This window comes from Macrobrachium rosenbergii, chromosome 42 (assembly GCF_040412425.1).
Source record: "Macrobrachium rosenbergii isolate ZJJX-2024 chromosome 42, ASM4041242v1, whole genome shotgun sequence".
Classification (NCBI taxonomy): Eukaryota; Metazoa; Arthropoda; class Malacostraca; order Decapoda; family Palaemonidae; genus Macrobrachium; species Macrobrachium rosenbergii.
Genome location: NC_089782.1, coordinates 47,363,822 through 47,380,801, shown reverse-complemented (window position 1 = coordinate 47,380,801; position 16,980 = coordinate 47,363,822). Strand labels below are relative to the sequence as shown.

At 39.1% G+C, this 16,980-nt stretch overlaps 1 protein-coding gene across 1 annotated transcript in view; it reads right to left on the bottom strand.

Annotated features, from left to right (window-relative positions):
* fusl (fuseless) overlaps window positions 1-5,522 on the bottom strand; it is a 263,551-nt gene extending 258,029 nt beyond the window's left edge. Inside the window, exon 1 of the mRNA XM_067086449.1 lies at window positions 5,419-5,522. The gene's annotated coding sequence lies outside the window, so the exon portion shown is untranslated. The remainder of the gene's footprint in view (window positions 1-5,418) is intronic.
* Window positions 5,523-16,980: the final 11,458 nt, after the last annotated feature.

Sequence of the window (16,980 nt, the reverse complement as noted above, 5' to 3'; positions counted from 1 at the left end):
AGTATGTCAAATCCCAGGTGACACTTTTTTGTAATTCGGATTACCTTTTTTCGAATTACATGTGTTTTTTTATGATAGAGGTGTTTACGTTCTGGCAGCCTAATTATATTATTTTGCGATATGCAATCCTGTCAGTAATTTGCCTCATCAGTCTTTTGCAACGACGAAGTATTCATGATGTTCTTAAGTAACCAGATGAAATTACAAGTGTACAGACCATGACACACACACACAGATGATAAGAGGAAACACGGAAAGAGGAGATCAAGTACTAGAAAAGAAGAAAAATAGATAAATTGATAAATTAATAAATATATATATAAATATCAATAAATAATTAAATAGGTGAATTGTTTTATAGCACTACTGCATACTTGAAACATATAGCCGGATTATATATAGCTATATATATAGTATATATAGGTGACTCTTTTTATATTATACCTTTTTTATACATGTGTTTTATATATTTTATTTATGTTATATTTATATATTATTTTTGCGATATATATATTTGCCTATATAGTCTTATATATATATATATATATATATATATATATATTTTATATATATATATATATATATATATATATATATATATATATGTATATATATATATATATATATATATATATATATATATATATATATATATATATATGTGTGTGTATGTATGTACTTATAAATATATATATATATAGATAGATAGATAGATAAATATATATATATATATATATATATATATATATATATATATATATATATATATGTGTGTGTGTGTGTGTGTGCGTGCGTTCTTGCGTGCGTGTGAGCGTGTACGTATGTGTTTGTACGGCCATATATACGTTGATAACCAGTGTTGTACTGGTCAGTTAAATTTTTGCAGTCATGTATAATCTCGCTAGATTTAAATCTTCTCCGTCACTCTCATTCCTTTGTTATTTACTGCTAATTGATGTCTACTTTTATTATCTGACAATCTGGAAGAAGTTACTTCCATCCTTTCACAAAACAGGCTACCATTTTGTCTTATATATATCTATATATGGGGTAATAGATAATATTCTGAGAATGAAAGATAATGTTTTAATAACTAAAAGCAAGAACAGGCGAGGTAGGCCTATGATAGCACTGGAAGAAAGATGAGGATTATAGCTGGGTGTGGCTTCGAGCCTAATTATGGTAAAAGGCTATAGGCTACCTCAAACCCTCACACCCACCCCCAAAAAAAAAAAGTTTCCGCGCTCTCATGCAGATAACATAAGGAATACAATGAGATAAGGAGATTAGGAGAGTAGAATTACTCGCTGAATTTTGGAAGAATTTCGGTCTCTTGATTAGTGAAATTCAGATTCAGTCGGTCTGGTCACTTTTTGGATGGGTGGCGAAGGAAAGTAGAATTACTGGTTGAATTTTGGAAGTGTTTTGGTCTCTTGATCAGTGAAATTGAGATGCAGTCGGTCTGGTCACTTTTTGGATGGGTGACGGCCGATCGTATGCGAGTTCATGTGGTTTGCAACCTCATCCCAAAGATCAGTGCATACAGACTTGCATCAGACATGAGGATTCAGGCGTGAAGTGCAACGGGGCACGATTGATTGATACCTGTAAACTCCGGGTGCATTAACTATGGTCATCGACGCAGAAAGAATTGCACTTGCAAAGTTTATCAGTTTCATTTATTGGGGAAATGTTATAGAAACAAGACTATGCCAAGAGTATCAACAAAGATTGTCATATACACTGAGCATATGATGTGAGCAGATTACAGAGAAAGTAAAATAATCTTCAACAACATGAAAAAGGCTTTTTTTAATGTACAAACTCTGATTTAAGCTTTGCCGTAACCAGGAACCAACAATTATTTTTCCCAGAAAAGCTTAAAATTGTCAAAGAAATTTGATATGTATTTCAAAGAATGAAGATGTACTTAGAAGTAAAATGGTATTGAGATATTTAATGAAAATCGCAAGGCAAAACAAAGAAAAAGTAAAACGACATGGAGGCATGTGTACTCCAATTATCCACAAAGGTCTCTCGAGCGAATTGCATTACTCACTAATTTACCGTTAAAGAAAGGAATTAACCTTAGTGACAAAGAAATGTAACGCCGTGGCTACAAGACTTGGTTTAGCTAAAAATAGTGCTATATATGAACAATTTTAGCATGTCTGGCTGAAACCACTTGCTGCTCCTGTTGATTTTGGCTGAGCACCATTTCTGCTTCATCTGAGCACTGTTTGTTGAGCGCTTCGTTTTTTCACTGGCTAGTTTTATTTACAATATTGGGTTTAATAGCATACATAAACATTTTTGGCATCTCTGGTTGCTCACTGCTTGTTGCTACGGTTGAATAGCTTGCTGTTTTGGCTTAGCTATTATCTGCTTTGCTTAACCACTCTCGTTTCCTTGGCTAGATAGTATTAATTTTGTTGCTTTGCCCGAGCACTCTGACTTCAAGTGATTACTGTTTTCTACTATCACAGAATGTTATTTCCCCTGCCTATTAGAGGTTTGGAAATTAAAAAGAATATGGCTAATCGTTACTAATATTCGTTTGATAAATTTAGGGCAAGATAAAAGGTTAACGATGAGTATCAGTACCAAAAACCGATTCATCGGATGGGAATTTTAAGACAAAAACGAAAGTTATCTTTCAGTATCTTTCGTTGTGTTTCAGCACTTCCTTTGATTTATTATATTTTTTAATTACATTTCAAAGTCAACATTCCTTGTCCCTAGCCTTAGCCATGTTCACACCAGTAAATTCTTTCTATAAGTCAGTGATTAAAAAAAATTTTTTTTGGGGGGAAAGGGGTTGGGTTTAGTACACACGTCATTGTAGAGCACTAGCAACAGATTAACTTAAAGAAATGGTTTGGAAGCAACCTGACAGTTAATCCAAAGGTCAGCTGTCAATCCTGTGCTGGGTTAATCAAAGTGGGCATTACATAATTAATTCAGTGCTGAACCCTAGGTCCTGTGGTGAATTAACGAGCATGTTCATTATGCAGTTAACCTATTGTTGGACTTCAAACCTTGTGAAGCAATAATTAAGGCACATATTAGTCACGTAGTCCATTGGTGGTCTTTAAATTCTATAATGGACTAATTGTATGATGGTTAATCCAGTGATGTATTTTAGACCCCTTGGGTGACCTAATCAAACTACGTATTGGGCAGTTAGCCCAGGGGATGGTCCTTTAATCGTAGCGTGGGTTAATCAAAGTACATATTACATGAAGCAACACTGTCACCCAACAAATCAAGGGTCATTGCATCGTAATCAGTCCTCCACTGTCTTCATCAAGGTCTTCAGAGTAGTTTACACCTTTGGCCTTTGACCTTGTTTCTCGCTGGTTGGAAACTTAGGCAGTATCTTATTCAAGAGCGTGATTGGTGGTTTCAGTGGATTAAGCTAGCCTTGTGCCAGCACGGGGCCTTGCCCGGAGGCGGCCTGTCGGTGTAATAAGGTGTGAAAGAGAGCAGAAAGCCTGGTGTAGACCCTCTGTCTCTGACCAGCTAACAGAGAAGCAGTAATTTGCAAGGTCAGGCTTTATGAACAGTCAACGAAGTTCGTATGTACGTTATAACTATGAAAATAAGAGCAGGCCTTCGTTCCTTCCTTCCTTCGTACTGACTGGAATGCGTGACTGAATGTGAAACCTCAAGCGTACAAAATGTATAATAATGATGATGATGATAAAAGACTCACACTATGATATTTACGTACAGGATACTCGTTTTCTCTTGTCATTTTAGATTCCGAATGCCGATAAAAAATGAAATTAATCCCTTTCTAATCCGTGCCTCTCTTGCCCACATTTCTCCCTGAAGCGATGTTTTATAGTACCAACTTTAATTACATCTCAGTTTCACGGTCGCAAAAATTCATTTAATCATAAACATCAGTCTGCAGTAAAGTAATAGTATTACGATCTTATAAAATATCTTGTTCATAGGGAAGAGATAGATTTTATAATTTAGTCACGATCAAAACCTTTTGCACTAGTTTAACTCAGAGATAATATTTTGCGATAAAAAGCTAGACTATTTTTCAATGTAACTAGCATTTTGTAATTAAGGAATAGTTTCTTCAAAATTTTGTCACAACTAAATCACTTTCCACACACTTTTGAGAAAGTATCTTATAATTAAGGATAACCAGGATTCCGCTACCCCACCCCCTCAACCCCCACCCCCCTCCCCCTCCTATAATGATGTGGAAAAGTATAACAAGATTAATATCACTCTGCAGGAACCTGGTCATCATCTTGCAAAATAACTCGTTCCAACTTCCTGAACGGGATCATTTGCATGGTAAACATTTTTAACTTCTCGCCGTGTCGCTGGCGAAATCCTTCTTTGCAACATCTCCCAACGTAAATAATCCCAACTTATTTCGATGTCACTTGCACAGTCACTGTTTCTAACTCTGATTGCAGTTTCTACGAAGTCTTTCCACGTGAACCCGCTCAATGTTACTAGTTAACATCCTTCCGAAGGTTTAGAGTTACGCCTGAAGAGATTAGATAACAGGAGATACGTGCTGACGAAAGTAGTGTTATACTGTTTTACTTTGTTCTTCGTTAGTTTAAATGCACTGGTAACCAGTCCAAGGTCGCCTCACATGCCCACACTTACAGGCACACATACAAAACATCCGAGAAAAATATATATATATATATATATATATATATATATATATATATATATATATATATATATATATATATATATATATATATATATATATATATATTATATATATATATATATATATATATATATATATATATATATAATATATATATGTGTATATATATATATATATACATATTTATATATATATATATAAGTATATATATATATATATATATATATATATATATATATATATATATATATATATATATATATATATATATATATATATATATATATATATATATATATATATATATATATATATATATATATATATATTTATATATATATATATATATATATATATATATATATATATATATATATGTATTTATATATATATATATTTATATATATATATATATATACATATATATATAAAACATATATATTATATATACATATATATAAAAACATATATATTATATATACATATATATAAAACATATATTTATATATAATATATATTTATTTATATATTTATATATACATATATATTTATTTATATATAGATATGTATACATATATTACATATAGATATAGATATATATATATATATATATATATATATATATATATATATATATATATATATATATATATATATATACGTTTTTCAGGCAGAGTTTCTCACTTTCACCATTTTTTTTTGTAGGCAATCACCTTTGTGGCACTGACTTCTTTGATGCACACTTTTTCATATTTCCTTACCTCTGTTTTCAATAATTCTTCGAAGTTCTGGATAAGTACACAGGGTCGTGGTGGATTTTCCAATTATTGCTACGGTCCCGTTTCGCCCTGTCTGTGGCTTTTTCAAGCAAGAACTAATACATACAGGCGTCCTCCGCTGTATTTATACCGGCAGGACTGGATTAGTTGGGGTTGCCATATTTCTTGGTTACAATTTTGGTTTACAATTTACAGTGAGGTGGTAAGTTGTTTACATAATATTTACATATGTTATTACATGGTAAAACTATGCCACGGTATTGAATCTACATTCTATTTCTACATCTTATATCCCTAATAATAAAACTGTTGATTTCTTCGTGTGTGATTTTCTGGTGTTCCCCCACTCTGCTTTGTTGACCTTGACCTTGGGTCCCTCTCCTGTAAGTCGAGCAGACGGCAGCGAACGGTCGCCTTCTGTTTGCGTATTTAAACTTGGTTTGTTTGTGGCTATAAAAACTGGTTCCGTTATTATTATGTCCCGATATGAATTACATCTGTATTTTATTTTAGTGTTGTTCATCAAGTCTTGTAATGATGGTTTCTTGTCGTGCTTGTCTGTGCAGTGTTGGAAGATGGCTCCTGTGTTTCTGTGGGCAAGAAATCTTCGTCTGAGGGTCGTAGATGTTCTGCCAATGTAGTTCTTTTTATGGAAGGACTGGATTCCTCCTCAGGGCAAATGAATTCATAAACCTCATTGGTAGTCATCTCCTTAGGTGTGGGTGCGCATGTGCTATCTTTCATTACAAGTGACACAAGTAGATTTTGGTTTGCAATACACCCGTATGTTTATGTCGGCATAAGGTGCTCGTGGCTTGACATTTTTTTTAATAATCATCTTGATTTTGCTGTTGTTGTTGTGTTGTTAAAGTTAGTTTGGTTGTATATTGTTATCTGTTGGCCTGTCTTCTCACTGTTTTTATAGCCACAAGCAAACCAAGTTTAAAACGCAGGCAGAAGGTGACCGTTCGCTGCCGTCTGCTCGTCAGAGAAGAAGGACCCAAGGTCAAGGTCAACAAAACAGAGTGAAGCAACACGAGAAAACCACACACGAAGAAATCAGCAATTTTATTAGGGATATAAGATGTAGAAATAGAATGTAGACCCTGGTAGTTGTGACGCCAGATAACCCACGATTAATCAATCAATCAATCGAATACCGTAGCATAGTTTTACCATGTAATAGCATATTATGTAAATATTATGTAAACAACAAACCACCTCATTGTAAATTGTAAACCAAAACTGTAACCAGGAAATATGGCAAACGCCCCCCCCCCTCACCACTAATCCAGTCCTGCCTGTATAAATAGAGCGGAGGACGCCTGTATGTATTAGTTCTTGCTTGCAAAAGCCTCAGATTGGTCGAAACGGGCCGTAGCAATACATGGAAAACACACCACGACTCTGTATACTTATCCAGAACTTCGAAGAATTTTTGAAAACAGAAGTAAGGAAATATGAAAAAGTGTGCATCAAAGAAGTCAATGCCACAAAGGCGATTGCCTACAACAAAAATATATACATATACATACATATATATACATATACTGTATATATATATATATATATATATATATATATATATATATATATATATATATATATATATATATATATATATATATATATATATATATATATATACATGATCCAACAGATATCTGTTACCTTGTTGTAATCTGAAAAAGATTTCCCTTTATCAAACAGATTTCATTTTTAATTTTGAACAGATTTTTTCTTACTAACTTTTCAAATTTATCTCATAAAGCTTTCTGCTAGCAGTGTATTTTGTTAGGAGACAGACAGATTTTTGCTTATTTAGAATTTTTTTTTTTTTACGACTTTATAATATTCACCAGATAGATTTCTGTAAGCATTTATACACAAGAGTGTCTCGTCAAATTTATTGTTTTCATCATTAAACTTATTTCTGTTTAGCAAACAAAGTTCTATACATGGTCCAAAAATGTTCCATCCATGTATGATCTCATATATATTACCACGTATAATTCCGTATATGGTCTGAGATATTATCCCAGGGTACAATCCTTTATATAATCTCAAATATATTTCCACGTGTAATTCCATATGTGGTCTTAAATATTATCTCAATGTGCAATCTTTTATATGATCTCAAATATATTTCCACGTAAAATCCTGTATATGCTCAGATATCATATCCAGGTATAATACCGTACATTATGTATGATCTTAGATATATTTTCATGTACAACTTATAAATTATCATATATATATATATATATATATATATATATATATATATATATATATATATATATATACACAGTAAGTAAGTATACCTTAGTTTTACCAGACCACTGAGCTGATTAACAGCTCTCCTAGGGCTGGCCCGAAGGATTAGACTTATTTTACGTGGCTAAGAACCATTTGGTTACTTAGCAACGGGACCTACAGCTTATTGTGGAATCCGAACCACATAATAGCGAGAAATGAATTTCTATCACCAGAAATAAATTCCTCTAACTCTTCATCAGCCGGCCGTGGAATTGAACTCCGGCCCATCGAATGACAGTCTGAAGCTCTACCGAGTCGGCCAACAAAGGGCTTTATATATATATATATATATATATATATATATATATATATATATATATATATATATATATATATATATATATATATATATATTTCCTTGTAAATTCCCATATATGAGCTTAAATATATTTTTCTATATAATGGCAACCTCATCTCTTCACTTTTCATTGTTCTTAGAATTGCTGTCCCTAAAAGCTTCACCTGTTGAGTAACTTTTCGCCTTTAAATCTCCTCCTTCCTTTTTTCAACCTCAAATGACCTTTGACCTGCTGAATTATTCTTTCTGCGTTCCACTCTGTCGGCCTTAATTGACTTTTAAAGTAACCATCCGTCAAAAGTGCTTATGTGTGCCTGTCTGTACACTATATATATATATATATATATATATATATATATATATATATATATATATATATATATATGTGTGTATGTATGTATGTATGTATGTATGTATGTATATTATTATTATTATTATTATTATTATTATTATTATTATTATTATTATTATTATTATTTCAGACCTAATCTGTTGTTGTTGTTTTCTGCATCGTTATCCGTTGTTTTGTGACGCCAGTTTGTGGAAATCAGTCAGTCACTTCTTCCTTTATAGTCTTAGAGTTATGGGCCTTTGCCATGAGGCTTTTTTAGTCACTCCTATAGCGTGATTCTACTCCAGTCACTTCTGCATCGTAACCATTCTCAGGTGGCCTAATTTTAAAATGCTTCCTTGGTCATGCTTGTCGCTTAGCACTCTGTAGTCATGCTAATTTGCGTACACGCCGTCATTCAGCCGTAACACTTTCTCTTGTCACCTCAATTAGTCTAAAACTTCTTCTGTTACCCTGACATGGTCACACTCTGTGCAGGCCCTCTCGCATAACACCGCTTAGCTTCAGCCACACTTATTCATTCACCTCAGTCGCAGTGCCATTCCTCAGTCGCGCCAATGTCGAAACATGGCTTCAGTCATGCATATAATGTATCTTTCTTAGTTAGCCAGGTGCGCAGTTCTTCCAGAGTCAGCCCTAGAGAGCTAAGTGCCTTCGGTTACATCTTTTGCGTAACAATTCTTCGGTCAACTCTATTTTCAGTGCTTGCAACAAAACGATCATGCTTCCTGTTCCAGTCGCCCGGTTTAATCTGGATCCTCTCTCTCTCTCTCTCTCTCTACACACACACACACACACACATACACACACACACACACACACATTCAAAACGTGGTGAACTCATTTGTCCAATCCGGTGTCTATGTTTCGACGTTCTAAATTAAATCATCTCGGTGCAGAGAGAGAGAGAGAGAGAGAGAGAGAGAGAGAGAGAGAGAGAGAGAGAGAGAGAGAGAAAATGATTATGTATGTATGTGTGTGTGTGTGTAAATAAGAGAGATCCGCCTTGTCCAGGTAATTGAATCACAAGTGGTATATTCCCAATTTCCTTTAACTGATTTCTTGGAATCTATTCGCCAAGGTTAAGGTTGAACGGTGAGTAAAGCCATCATACCACGTAAGTATGCGTTATTTAGAATGCATACAGAATACTGTCGATTAAATCCGGAAAAGCTGAGAATCCCAAACAATGCTCATTATTTATCTATTTATTTATTTTATTATTATTATTATTATTATTATTATTATTATTATTATTATTATTGGAAGCAATTGTTGTTTCTGCGCTATTTACCTTATACAATCCTCTATTTTTTTATCATATATTTCTTATCAGGAGGTTGACGATATAACAAATTTGCGAAGATTGACGATTAAAGATAAAAATATTATGGAAGTCCATAAATGTCATGAGCGAATAACAGATTGAGAAGAACAGATAATATCCTTCGAAATGACATGATCACTGTTTGCCAGGTGATAACAGGTAAGGGAAGAATGCAAAAATAGTAGATACGAGCATTCCCACCCATAGCATGAAGACGATGCACCACACAAAAAAGATGATAAAACCTTTCTTGAAGAGAATTGTATTAAGGGTATTTAGTTTTGTAGGCAAAATTTGCCCTAAAATCAGCTCCTGGCGAGATATCTAGAAAAAAGGATGGGTGGTGGGGGGGGAGGGGGGGGAGAGTTGATTTTGTACCCTTCCAGGAAGACGACAAAGCTCTCTCCTCATTTCAGTCACTTTTTCCCTCATTGGGAAATTTTCCTTCACTATTGGATCTCTCTCTCTCTCTCTCTCTCTCTCTCTCTCTCTCTCTCTCTCTCTAGTTCTTCATTGGACGGGTTGGTATCGTTCTCGGCTAGCACTCTGCTAGGCCTGCGTTCGATTCTCCGACCGGCCAATGAAGAATGAGAGGAATTTACTTCTGGTGATAGAAATTCACTTCTCGTTATAATGTGGTTCGGATTCCACAATAAGCTGTAGGTCCCGTTGCTAGGTAACCAATTGGTTCTTAGCCACGTAAAATAAATCTAATCCTTCGGGCCAGCCCTAGGAGAGCTGTTAATCAGCTCAGTGGTCTGGTTAAACTAAGGTATACTTAACTTTTTTCTCTCTCTCTCTCTCTCTCTCTCTCTCTCTCTCTCTCTCTCTCTCTCTGTGAGCGTTGCAAACAGATTATGAAACAGCCAAACAGATCTACGAAAAATTCTCCCAGTGGGTGACGGAAGTGAGCACCAGGCTCTCAAAATAAAATGAAATATTGAAAAGAAAAAAAAAGTTTAACGTTCAATGAAATAACAAAAATTCACTTTAGCTTTCTATCTAAACCTGAAAGCCAATCTTGAGGCACCAGTCTTAGGCACCGAAAGGCAAGCGCTGTTTCGGAACCGATTTTTGGGTTCCCGTAATCTTCTTTCCGCCTCAAATTCCCCTAAAATATGTTTCTCGTTCTCGGGCCAGAGAAAGGTCGCTCGTTGCTTGAAGCATTAACTCGAACTCTTATGTCCCGGGTTCCCGCCTTTGGAAACCGTTTCTTTCTTTATTTATTTCTAATCATATATATTATCTGGTTGCTTGTTGTAAATAGTTTATAGTGACGGGATTGTGTTCCAGATTTTTTTTTTTCTTTTTACTCCATAATGTTACATTTTACATTTGATGTTATTTAATAAGTCATGCCTCTCTCTCTCTCTCTCTCTCTCTCTCTCTCTCTCTCTCTCTCTCTCTCTCTCTCTCTCTCTCTCAGCATTTGTAGGATGTTATGAAGTAATCAACAGATTACCGAACAGAAAAATGCCCATCGTGTATTTTTAGGAGCGAGCACCAACCTTCCATAAATAGAAAAAGCTTCAACATTAAGTAAAACAAATTAAATTTTCATTAGGTAATATCCTTGGGAAGCAATCTCAAGGCCCCAAAAGCGAGCCATCGGTTTCAGTAATCTTCTTTTCACCGTAAGTGGACGTAAGGTATGCGCTCGTTGTCAGGGAATATAAGGCTCGTTCCAGCATTAGCTTGGATTCCGTGTTGCCACTTCACGTCTTGGGAAATTGCTTGCTTTAGATGACTTTTATTTTTGTTTTCTGTTCAGAATTGCGTACGTATTCTGTATTTTACATTTACGTTTGGTTTCTGTGTTGTTTTACAGTTCATACTGTATATATTTGTTTTGTGTTCTCAATCGGTATTGTATATATTTATACTCTTTGAAGTTTCGCAATTACTTTTATATGCCGCATTTTATGTTAGGTATTTCATCTTTCTTATTTCCATTTAATTCATAGTCATTTCATGGTATCACATCCATTTCTTTCTCTTTATAAGATTCCTAATTGCCAGAGCTAAATAAAAGAAAACAAGTGAAATTTAACCGAAAAAAGTAATAGCATCAGAAATACTGAAACCCCTACTCCACTACATTCTCTCTCTCTCTCTCTCTCTCTCTCTCTCTCTCTCTCTCTCTCTCTCTCTCTCTCTCTCTCTCTTTGTACTTGCAAGGACAAACGCAAAGTTACCTTCACGTACACAGCAACAAACAATAACCAAGGCCGAACAAAGGATAAATAACTCCCAGGAATGAAGACAAACAGCCGACGGCGGCAGTGTCCACCATAGACAAGACAGGTACACAATTGCGTGATTGTGTGCCTGTACATCTATCTGTATACGTGTGCGGCTGTATACACACACACACACATACACATACACGCACACACACACGCCCAGGAAGGCTACACCCAAAGCCAAACCATACACGTAGGCATCTAGGACAAAGGCTTCCCTTAATTACATCCCGTTTGGTCGGGACTCCTAATAATTATTCCTATTAATCCACTTACGTCGCTTTAGGTTAAGGAGAGAAGAAAGGGAGAGGAAGAGGAGACGGGACGGACGAGTGAATGAAAAGAGAGAGAGAGAGAGAGAGAAAAAAAAAAGAGAGAGAGAGAGAAACATACTTGATTTTAACTATCTTCGAATATCTGAGGGTACTGCGAGACTCTGGCAGTGGTGAAAGAAAGAAAAAAAACATGATTATCTTCACCATCGTAGTGAGAGAGAGAGAGAGAGAGAGAGAGAGAGAGAGAGAGAGAGAGAGAGAGAGAGCGCGCTTCTACTGTATTTGCCCTCATAAATTAGAAAAAGAGAGAGAGACAGTGAGTGAAATAAAAAGATTCTACAGTAGTTACCCATCATAAACACCAAGATAAGCAAATAGACATAAACCATAATGTGAGAGGAACAAAAAAAAAAAAGTCGACATGGAATGGATCATAAATCCTCACTATTCCGGTTATCATCATCATCATCATCAGCAACATAATCATACTCATCATCAGAGGTGTTGTTAAGACAAAGACCACTTCATTCATTACCTCATTTTCGGGTCCCTACAGGAGTGGCGAGAGAAGGAGGAAAAAAGATGGAAGTAGAGAGTCATTACGAAAGAAGAAAAATGAAGGAGAATCATTATAACCTTTCCGACGTCAATCAAAAAACACTCGAATGACTGCTATTATGAGCCGTGGCCCATTCTGGAGTCCTTTTTTCACTGGGAAACAGGAGAGAGAGAGAGAGAGAGAGAGAGAGAGAGAGAGAGAGAGAGAGAGAGAGAGATCCACGAGCTTCTAAGAATAGGAGATATAAATTAGTTATGTGAGGATAAAAAAAAGCATATTTGGCCTGTAAACATCAACGTAAGCATCTCCATCCCAGAGAGAGAGAGAGGGGGGGATAGAGTGAAAGGCTTCTCCATCCCAGAGAGAGGGAGAGTGAGTGAGAGAGGCATCTCTTTCCCAGAAGAGAGGGAGAGTGAGTGAGAGGCATTTCCATCCCAGGGAGGTAAGTAAGTGATATTAGACATCATCATCCCACAGAGAGGGAGAGAGAGAGAGAGAGAGAGAGAGAGAGAGAGAGAGAGAGAGAGAGAGAGAGAGAGGCATCTCCATCCCAGAGAAAGGGAAAGTGAGTGAGAGGCATCTCCATGCCAGAGAGAGAGAGTGAAAGAAGCATCGCCATCCTAGAGAAAGGGAAAGTGAGTGAGAGAGGCATCTCCATCCCAGGGAGAGAGAGAGAGAGGCATCTCCATCCCAGAGAAAGGGAAAGTGAGTGAGAGAAGCATCTCCATGCCAGAGAAAGGGAAAGAGAGCATCTCCATGGGTGAGAGAGGCATCTCCATGAGGCATCTCCATGAGAGAGAGAGGCATCTCCATGCCAGAGAGAGAGAGAGAGAGGCATCTCCATGCCAGAGAGAGAGAGAGAGAGAGGCATCTCCATCCCAGAGAAAGGCATCTCCATCCCAGAAAGAGAGAGAGAGAGGCATCTCCATGCCAGAGAGAGAGAGAGAGAGGCATCTCCATGCCAGAGAGAGAGAGAGAGAGAGGCATCTCCATGCCAAGAGAGAGAGAGAGAGAGAGGCATCTCCATGCCAGAGAGAGAGAGAGAGAGAGGCATCTCCATGCCAGAGAGAGTGAGAGAGGCATCTCCATCCCAGAGAGAGAGAGAGAGAGAGGCATCTCCATCCCAGAGAGAGAGAGAGAGAGAGGCATCTCCATGCCAGAGAGAGAGAGAGAGAGGTGAGAGAGGCCTCCATGCCAGAGAAAGTGAGAGTGAGAGAGGCATGTCCATCCATCCCAGAGAGAGAGAGAGAGAGAGGGATCTCCATGCCAGAGAAAGGGAAAGTGAGCGAGAGAGGCATCTCCATGCCAGAGAGAGAGAGGGCATCTCCATGCCAGAGAAAGGGATAGTGAGTGAGAGAGGCATCTCTATGCCAGAGAGAGTGAGAGAGGCATCTCCATCCCAGAGAAAGGAGAAGGCATCTCCATCCCAGAGAAAGGGAAAGTGAGAGAGAGGCATCTCCATGAGAGATCTCATCATGCCAGCCAGAGAGAGAGAGAGAGAGAGAGAGAGAGAGAGTGAGAGAGGCATCTCCATCCCAGAGAAAGTGACAGCATCTCCATCAGTGAGAGAGGCATCTCCATGCCAGAGAGAGAGGCATCTCCATCCCAGAGAAAGGGAAAGAGAGAGGCATCTCCATGCCAGAGAGGTGAGAGAGGCATCTCCATCCCAGAGAGAAGAGGAGAGAGGCATCTCCATCCCAGAGAGAGAGAGGCATCTCCATGCCAGAGAGAGAGAGAGAGAGAGGCATCTCCATCCCAGAGAAAGGGATAGTGAGTGAGAGAGGCATCTCCATGCCAGAGGGAGAGTGAGAGAGGCATCTCCATCCCAGAGAAAGGGAAAGTGAGTAAGAGGCATCTCCATCCCAGAGAAAGGGAAAGTGAGAGAGAGAGGCATCTCCATCCCAGAGAAAGGAGAGAGTGAGAGAGGCATCTCCATGCCAGAGAGAGTCATAGTGAGAGAGAGCATCTCCATCCCAGAGAGAGAGAGAGAGGCATCTCCATGCCAGAGGGAGAGAGAGAGAGAGATGCCAGAGAGAGAGAGAGAGAGACAGAGAGAGATGCCAGAGGGAGAGAGAGACATCATCTCCATCCCAGAGAAAGGGAAAAAGTGAGAGAGGCATCTCCATGCCAGAGAGAGGCATATCCATCCCAGAGAAAGGGAAAGTGAGTGAGAGGCATCTCCATGCCAGAGAGAGTGAGAGAGGCATCTCCACCCCAGAGAAAGGGAAAGTGAGTAAGAGGCATCTCCATCCCAGAGAAAGGGAAAGTGAGAGAGAGAGGCATCTCCATCCCAGAGAGAGAGTGAGAGAGGCATCTCCATGCCAGAGAGAGAGAGAGAGAGAGAGAGAGAGAGAGAGAGAGACAGAGAGGCATCTCCATGCCAGAGGGAGAGTGAGAGAGGCATCTCCATGCCAGAGAGAGAGGCATCTCCATCCCAGAGAAAGAAAGAGAGAGAGGCATCTCCATCCCAGAGGGAGAGAGAGAGAGGCATCTCCATCCCAGAGGGAGAGAGGAGAGAGAGAGGCATCTCCATCCCAGAGAGAGGGAGAGTGAGGAGAGAGGCATCTCCATGCCAGAGGAGAGAGAGGCATCTCCATCCCAGAGAAAGGGAGCATCTCCATCCCAGAAGGGCATGAGAGAGGCATCCCATGCCAGAGGGAGAAAGTGAGAGAGGCATCTCCATCCAGAGAAAGCATCTCCATCCCAGAGAAAGGGGAGAGGCATCTCCATCCCAGAAAAGAGAAGGCATCTCCATGCCAGAGGGAGAGAGAGAGAGAGAGAGGCATCTCCATCCCAGAGAAAGGGAAAGTGAGTGAGAGGCATCTCCATGCCAGAGAGAGTGAAAGAGGCATCTCCACCCCAGAGAAAGGGAAAGTGAGTAAGAGGCATCTTCATCCCAAAGAAAGGGAAAGTGAGTGAGAGAGGCATCTCCATCCCAGAGAGAGAGTGAGAGAGGCATCTCCATGCCAGAGGGAGAGAGAGAGAGAGAGAGAGAGAGAGAGAGAGAGAGAGAGAGAGAGAGAGAGAGAGAGAGGCATCTCCATCCCAGAGAAAGTGAAAGTGAGTGAGAGAGGCATCTCCATGCCAGAGAGAGGCATCTCCATCCCAGAGAAAGGGAAAGTGAGTGAGAGGCATCTCCATGCCAGAGAGAGTGAGAGAGGCATCTCCATCCCAGAGAGGGAAAGGGAAGAGGCATCTCCATGAGTAAGAGGCATCTCCATCCCAGAGAGAGAGAGAGAGGCATCTCCATGCCAGAGAGAGAGAGAGAGAGAGAGGCATCTCCATCCCAGAGAGGGAGAGAGAGAGAGAGGCATCTCCATCCCAGAGAGAGTGAGAGAGGCATCTCCAGAGAGAGAGAGAGAGAGAGAGAGACAGAGAGGCATCTCCATCCCAGAGGGAAAGGAGAGCATCTCCATGCCAGAGTGAGAGAGGCATCTCCATGCCAGAGAGAGAGGCATCTCCATCCCAGAGAGAAAGGGAAAGTCTCCATCCCAGAGAAAGGAGAGGCATCTCCATGCATCTCCATCCCAGAGAGAGTGAGAGAGGCATCTCCATCCCAGAGAAAGGGAAAGTGAGTGAGAGAGGCATCTCCATCCCAGAGAAAGGGAAAGAGAGCAGGCATCTCCATGCCAGAGGAGAAAGAGGCATCTCCATCCCAGAGAGGGAGAGGCATCTCCATCCCAGAGAGAGTGAGAGGGAAAGAGAGTGAGAGGCATCTCCATCCAGAGAGAGAGAGAGGCATCTCCATCCCAGAGAGAAAGTGAGGAGAGGCATCTCCATGCCAGAGAGAAAGAGGCATCTCCACCCCAGAGAGGGAGAGTGAGAGAGAGGCATCTCCATCCCAGAGAAAGGGAAGTGAGAGAGGCATCTCCATCCCAGAGAGAGAGGCATCTCCATGCCAGAGAGATCTCCATCCAGAAAAAGGGAAAGAGAGAGAGAGAGGCATCTCCATCCCAGAGGGAAAGGGAAGGCATCTCCATGAGAGAGAGGCATCTCCATCCCAGAGAGAGTGAAAGAGGCATCTCCATGCCAGAGAGAGTGAGAGAGGCATCTCCATCCCAGAGAAAGGGAAAGTGAGTAAGAGGCACCCCAGAGAAAGGGAAAATGAGTAAGAGGCATCTCCATTGAGAGAGGCATCCCATGCCAGAGAGAGAGAGAAGAGAGAGAGAGA